This window comes from Lolium rigidum, chromosome 2, assembly GCF_022539505.1.
Source record: "Lolium rigidum isolate FL_2022 chromosome 2, APGP_CSIRO_Lrig_0.1, whole genome shotgun sequence".
NCBI classification, from domain to species: Eukaryota; Viridiplantae; Streptophyta; class Magnoliopsida; order Poales; family Poaceae; genus Lolium; species Lolium rigidum.
The window spans coordinates 81,904,880-81,911,807 of NC_061509.1; the positions used below are offsets into that span (position 1 = coordinate 81,904,880).

The following is a 6,928-nucleotide window of genomic DNA, read 5'->3' on the forward strand; positions in this document are numbered from 1 at the left end:
CCTTATTCTTTCAAACGACTGCTGTAATGAAGTTCAGTAGTGAACGAGCGTAAAAAAACACCAGGCAACGTAGGAACCCGTCGGCGAACGTAGCACCACTAAGTATTTTTTTGCAAACTATCGATGAATCTATTTCATTAAGAGCTGATGTCCTGACGTAAGATTTATACTTTATTGCATCGCCTGATTAACCAAACTTAAGATCATTCTTGATTAAATTGCTTGATTACACGATATAAGACATTGCCTCACAGCGTAAGATTGGCAGGGACAGCTGATGCCACGTCAAGATCTCTCATGCCACTGATTCAAGGAATGTAAAGTAGATGCATGTGTCAGAAAGAATTACCACATAGTCTCAGGTGCTCATAAAATACAAACCAGCGTGGCTAATAAAAATAAAAGAATTAATCTTCAAACTTATAGTGAATTACATGACTCGGTATAATTATTTTTTGCAGTTTTCATTCTGCTGCATGGCATTTTGGAGGACACCTCATGAGTTAGCAACACCTTGTCAGTGACTTCCCGCACTATAATGTCAAGCCTTCAAAGCACTTGCTAATCATCGGTCTTGAACTCGAATGCCTCATCACGATCATGACATTTCTTCTTGCAGGTTTGTTACAAAATACGCCAAATGGAGTTAAATCTGCAAGCTCCATCAGAAAATAGATATTGGACAAATAAGATTATTGCTTTAATAATATTAGCCAAATGTATGTGTTAGTGACTAATGAATCATACGATAAGGAAAAGAAAAATCGACAATTCATTCAATGATGGATAACAAAAAAAGTTAGTTAGTACTTAGTTGGCATCTATGAAATAACAAAGCCAAAACCATATTGCGATGAAAAAGTAACAATGGTCAAAAGAGCATCATTATAAGAAAGTGCAAACACTGAAGTAATGACCAAAATCATTCACGCAATACTCCAAAAATCATGGTTGCATTCTATTTCACCCATGATGGAAGACGAGAAATAAAAATACTCAATTTCTAGTGGACATGAGGTCAGGTGTAAGCGATACATGTTCTCTTGTTATATGTAGGTAGCATTTCCGTAACCTTTTAACAGAAGCTACTGAGAAAGTATGTTGAGTCTAAGATGTCAACTGGAACTCGCTGAGATGGCTGGGAGAAAGAAAATAGCGGCTTCACCTCCATCAGACGGAGCTGCAGCGTCACCAGCAGCAGAAAGACCTGAAAATGCAACCAAATACCAGCCTTTGGCAAACCCTGAGAGTCATCAAAGTAAAAAGATATTCAGATTAGGATTTAAAGTTATTCTGAAAAGTGGTACGGATAGCCGGCTGTTAGGATTTGCCAAAGGCTGAAAACTGATGGCAGAACTTGGATTTCCGTAGCAAACACGTGCAAATGCTAGGTTTGTAGCAACGTGAACCGACACTAGGAAACAATTGTTTTTTATCATTGGAGTAATGACCAAAATCAACGTTGCAAGATTCAAAGTACCATGGAACTTCTAGCAGTGCGAACAAGCTCCGAGAAAGAAGTAAATCAGCATACCAAGCCTTGTAAAAAAGATATAGATGCGATAACAGATAAAATAGATTAACTTAAGTACAGGAGGACTGCATAATATCGTTAGCTGGACATATCTAGTCCATAATTCAGGTCACATGTCCATATTATTGAACAATCAGTCTGGAAAGCATGAGGCTAGTTATCTATCCATATATATGTTTGAACAATCAAAGACCAATTAACAACATAGGTTTGTTGTAAGAATGTACCAAAACAGATGTCAAATCTGCATACCCAGCAGAACTGGGAACTTGATAAATAAGATTTCCTTTCAGTGATAAATTGTCGATGCATGTATTATCTTTAGAGCCACTAATGTATCAAATGATAAGAAGTATTACTGGCTAGCAAACCACAGGCGCAAGGACCATATAACTCCACCGGCTAGTAGCATTTTTTATACCTTTTGAAACTAGATACTGACAAACTGCAGTTGAACTATTCTAAAAACTTGCTACAGTTGGTCTACGGAGACTCAGAGAGGTATATGAACTACAAAAGGATGTAAAATAAATAGGACTTCATGCTTCCAACGGGTATAAGAAACTACGAGATTGATTCAAAATCATCACTACAAATAGTATCTTTTAATTCCATAAAAAACTAAAGTAATTTCATATCCGAATTGGAGATTAATTAATCTATCTGCCAAGCATACCTTAATTGAAAATATGACTACCTAGGATGCCATGCAACTTTTAAACAATTCAAAATGGCTAGTACAAAGGCAGAAGATCATTCAGCTCTTCAGATTATAACTGAGAGGCAGGACAGAGTATGCGACATCAATCTTCAGACTATACATAACGGGAAGATTGTCTCATGTGACTTTATTTATAAGTAACAGCTAACCACATAAATCATTGTCAACGGCCAGTAAAAGGCAAGCCAACAAAATTTTCTTGATACAGAAAACTATCCAATTAGGAACACTCACATACTTAATGGCAAAGAAGCATTTATTTTCTGCGATTAGTTTAACTTGTGTACAAAAAAATATGCCGAGATGCCTTTAACATGTATTAAGAAGCAATCACCAGCTTTAATTGGAATAAATATAACTCGAATTTGCAGTTACATGAACAACAGGTCATGTGTGATAACTAAAACAAGCAAATTATGTGATGCATCGCTCTGGACCAAGCAGGAATTTGGTTGCCGTACATGAAAATACACATGAATTAAAATCTCTTTCGCTTATGTTGACCAATTGATCTAATCAAGAACATAAACAAGAGTACATGCAATTGGATCTACCGAAACTGGATCACCCACTATTTCATCTATGTCAATCGCGCAATTGTGGTAACTTGCATATATAGTACTAATTCACCATATCAAAGAATCGATAAAGAACTAGATGAAAAAACAAGAATTTTATGTCATGGTCATTCACAATCCAGAATGCTGCTACAGACAAAACAATCATTCATACCAAACCTGGGGGGGGGGGGGGACATCTGGATGTCCTGGATCTTGGACGTGAACTGCAGGTTGGGGAACTCAGGTACAGAGGCTGGTGGTTGATTTCAGCGGCTAATGGAGGTAGGGGACGGTGGGTGCTCATGGAGTGGGGTGTCGAGGTGAGATGGCCATATTCGATTTCAGCCGGCGATGAGACCCCAAAGGCATACGAACCGCTGCTTTTCCAGCCGGCGGCGCTGGCTCCAAGCGTGTTGCGGACTCCATCTCAGCCATGGTAAGGAACACTAACAACGAGGAGTCAAGGATCTTCCCTACCTCCATGGCATGCCCCTGCCGCTGAAATCCTGATCCAAAAAATTGCCAGGTAAAATTGGTAAAAGCAAATCTGGCAAAGAGGTACGGAGTATGATTTTGTGAGAGGATTCCCCATACCGTGATAGCAGTAGAAGAACGCATGCAGAGAAGAATACCGATCCCACCAGCCGTGGTGGCCAAAATAGTGGGTACCGAGCTCACCAAACCACGCCACTCGCCCATGAAAATGCCGAGACCACGGAGCCACCCGTTGCCGCCGGGTACAAGGCCGCCCGCACAAATAGCCTACCGCCGGGACGCGCGCCGGCGAGGTCGCGCGGTTGCCCCGAAACCGCTGGCGGCTGTCCTCAGCTGCAGCCGCCCGCCGCAATCCCAGGCTCGTCGCCGGCTCCAATCGCCGGTGGAGCCGCTCGTCGCCAGCAGCAATCGCTAGTGCAGCCGCTCGCCCAAATTCCAGAACCACCGGTTGTGCACGATGCTACTGTGGCTCGAGGTAAGAGTAGCGGCGGGCAAATTAACCGTCGATGTAAAAGAAATAAAAAAACAAATTACATCAGTTTGGGATGGAACCGTGGGGAGCCGCGCCGGGTGCCACGGACCGTGTGCCTGGTTCGCTCTAATCGACTCAGGTGCAGAATAAGTAATTCTACACCCAGGTGTCTAATAGAGTTTCTATATATATATATATATATATATATATATATATATATATATATATATATATATATATATATATATATCGATGCGGATTTTCTACCTAGGGTGATAGCTGTGCATAGGCTTAGAATCGTCTGATATTGTCTCATGATTCGCGCTGCCGTTAACGTCCGTCAGCCGTGCCCATCCATAACACTGAATAAAAAAGGAACTGTGTCCTTTCATATGGTGTGGACTGACTAGGTTTTGTTTTTGTTTTGAGGGGAGTGTGGACTGACTAGGTGGAGCACTGCACTGTGCGATAGTCAGAAGGCCCACGAGGCGTGCTCGTCCCCTGCTTCATCCAATATCCATTCACTTTCAGCTTTCAAAGAAAAATTCACAGATCAATTCTTTTTATTTGGGGTTAATTCTCAGATCTATTCTAGATTCAAACACAAATCGGAAGGATCATGTATGTTTATTCAGTGAAGATACTATAATTAACTGAAGATTGCCTGCTACGATTGCTCACGGAGCAAAGCTGAGAAGAAATAGGCAAAAGAAAAATAAATCGAAAATTTCCCTAATCTAGAAACTTCCATCTCCGGCCGTGGCCATATGTAAGTACGGTCGCCGTCTGAACAAAACTTCATGAGCATTCGGAAAAGAAATTATGATAGCGGAACTGAGCGAGAGCGAACATGAACCTCTGTGCATCCAAGAAAATTGATGTACCTCTGTGCATCCAAGAAAATTTGTGTAGAAGAAAATCGAAAAAAAAGATCACAAACTGAAAAGAATCTTGAAAAAAAGGTGGAGGGACTGGGCGAGACGCCCCGCTCCTGCCTTCCGTCCGAGCTGCAGGATGGAGCACTGGTGGCGTGGCCTCATGGCGCGAGCTGCGGCGCCGTTGACGTTGGCGCAGAAGGCAGGCAGGGCAAGAGCTGCAGCGCTGGATCCACGTGCTGCAACCGTCTGGGCTATGTTTGGGGAACGACGAAATGGTCGAGATGCAAATGCTGCTTATAAATTCAGATGCATCTAGCATAAGGTTGGGGAAAATGCATCAAAGAACTGGTGATGAAAAAAAAAATCTCCGTTTGCAGCTTTCCCTGTGCCCCCGCTCCCCCGCTTCAAATAATGGATCCAGAGAGAGAGAGAGAGAAACATGTAAGGAAAAAAAATCAAACTGTTCTCTGAATCTGTGTAGTGTGTACCATGGAAGAAATTCGATGTGTTTATTCCCTCCTCCAAGAATTAGTGCGAGAAAAAAACATAAGAAAAGGATAAGAAAAAGAAACGACATGTGAAGATAGTTCGAGTACCAAAGGACGATAACCACGCGCGGCTGATGGTGGGAGAAACCGAGCATGGCCGCGAGGAACCTGCGTTGCCAATTTCGAACCGGTTGGCGTCCGGCCCGGCGCTGCTCTCGCGTGATTGCGCCGCCGGCCTGACGCTGCAGCCGCGCCCCCTGCAATTTCGCGGCCGAGCCTTCCTATTCTGCGGTCGGGCCGTGCAATTTCTTCGCCGCCAAGTGCGATTCTTCGTGGTCTCCTGGGACTTCCACCGCTGCGCCGCGTGCGCTTCCGCCGCCAGCGGTTAGCGCTTCCTTTGGGCGGAGATCGAGATCACCATGGGCGACACCGCGGCCCGTCGCGTCGCGCGAGAGACGACTGACCTGCTCCCGGTCGATTGCCTCCACCGACACGCTGCCCTGCTTCCCGGCACCGCCCCTGCTTCCCCCGCACCAGCCGCTAGCCCCTGCTCCTCCTGCACGGTGCCCCGCGCCGCCGCCGTCGCTGGCTCCCTCCCGCTGAACGAGGGGCCAGCCGCCTCGCCTATGTCCAGATTACCTCTTGCGCATCCTTCCCTTGCAGCCGCCCGCGCCCCCGCGCCGCCATCTGCAGGAGGGAGTTGAGCGGCGGCGCTGCTGATCCGTCACCATCCATGCACGGTGGTCTCCTAAACGACGGAGATGCGGGCTTGGTGGTCTCCTGGCCGTGGCTCGAGCAGTGGGATTAGGGGGCATCGACGGTCGATTTGGTGGGGCGCGCGTGGTGGATTTGGGGAAGCAGGGGCGCCGTGAGATGAAGGGAGCGGGGCAGGGTCGCCGCGCCATGTAGGGACCGGGGCAGGGCCGTCGGGCCGCCGAGCCGTGGAGGGGCTGAGCGGCTGCGCCCTGGATGGAGCTGGGGTGAGCGGCGCGTGGTGTGGGGATGAGTTTTTTCTTGGCATGGCGTGGGGATGCTTTGAAAATGAGAGACTGGGAAGACGGGGGATAGGGACAAGGTGGAGGGCGCTCGCCGGGTAGGTGGCGTGCGGGGATGGATAGTAACGCCGTTAATCTAGATGTAGGGTTAAAAATGCTCTATGGACAGATTTAATGGTTGGATGTGGGTGCATAGCTACACACCATGGTAGCCCACTATTTCCCATATATATATATATATATATATATATATATATATATATATATAGGATAAATACTTCCTACTCCTGGGTGTAACTACACCCACGTCTCATATACTACCATACGGAAGTATATAACATACTTTGTTGGTTTGAGTATGTTCGTACACTAAATCTAAGATACTCCATACCAACTTTGGTGAAAAAAAATTAAATACACCCATAGTTTGCACTATATATACAAAATACATGCATATTTATACGTAAATAAATAGTGTACGTAAAAAAATGTACATACTACCTACAAAGTAGTATATATACTACCAAAATATTCTTATATACTTCATACTACATGTATATACTCTTCGGTATGATAGATACTACCTAGATTGTGTGAAACACACGTGGGAGTAACTACACCCGGGTGTAGCATGAATATGTCCTATATATATATATATATATATATATATATATATATATATATATATATATATATATATATATATATATATATGTATATGTCAATGAAGCACAAGGTAATAAAATAAGAATGTTGTTTACTACTTCAAGTTGATGTAAAATTTT

The 6,928-nt window shown here is 44.3% G+C and overlaps 1 long non-coding RNA gene across 1 annotated transcript; it reads right to left on the reverse strand.

Moving 5' to 3' along the window:
- Positions 1-307: 307 nt before the first annotated feature.
- Positions 308-2,994, reverse strand: LOC124686807. Its single transcript, XR_006997942.1, has 2 exons — positions 1,166-2,994; positions 308-652 (listed from the first exon to the last, which is right to left on the reverse strand). It is a non-coding gene; the product is annotated as an uncharacterized LOC124686807 (long non-coding RNA).
- Positions 2,995-6,928: the final 3,934 nt, after the last annotated feature.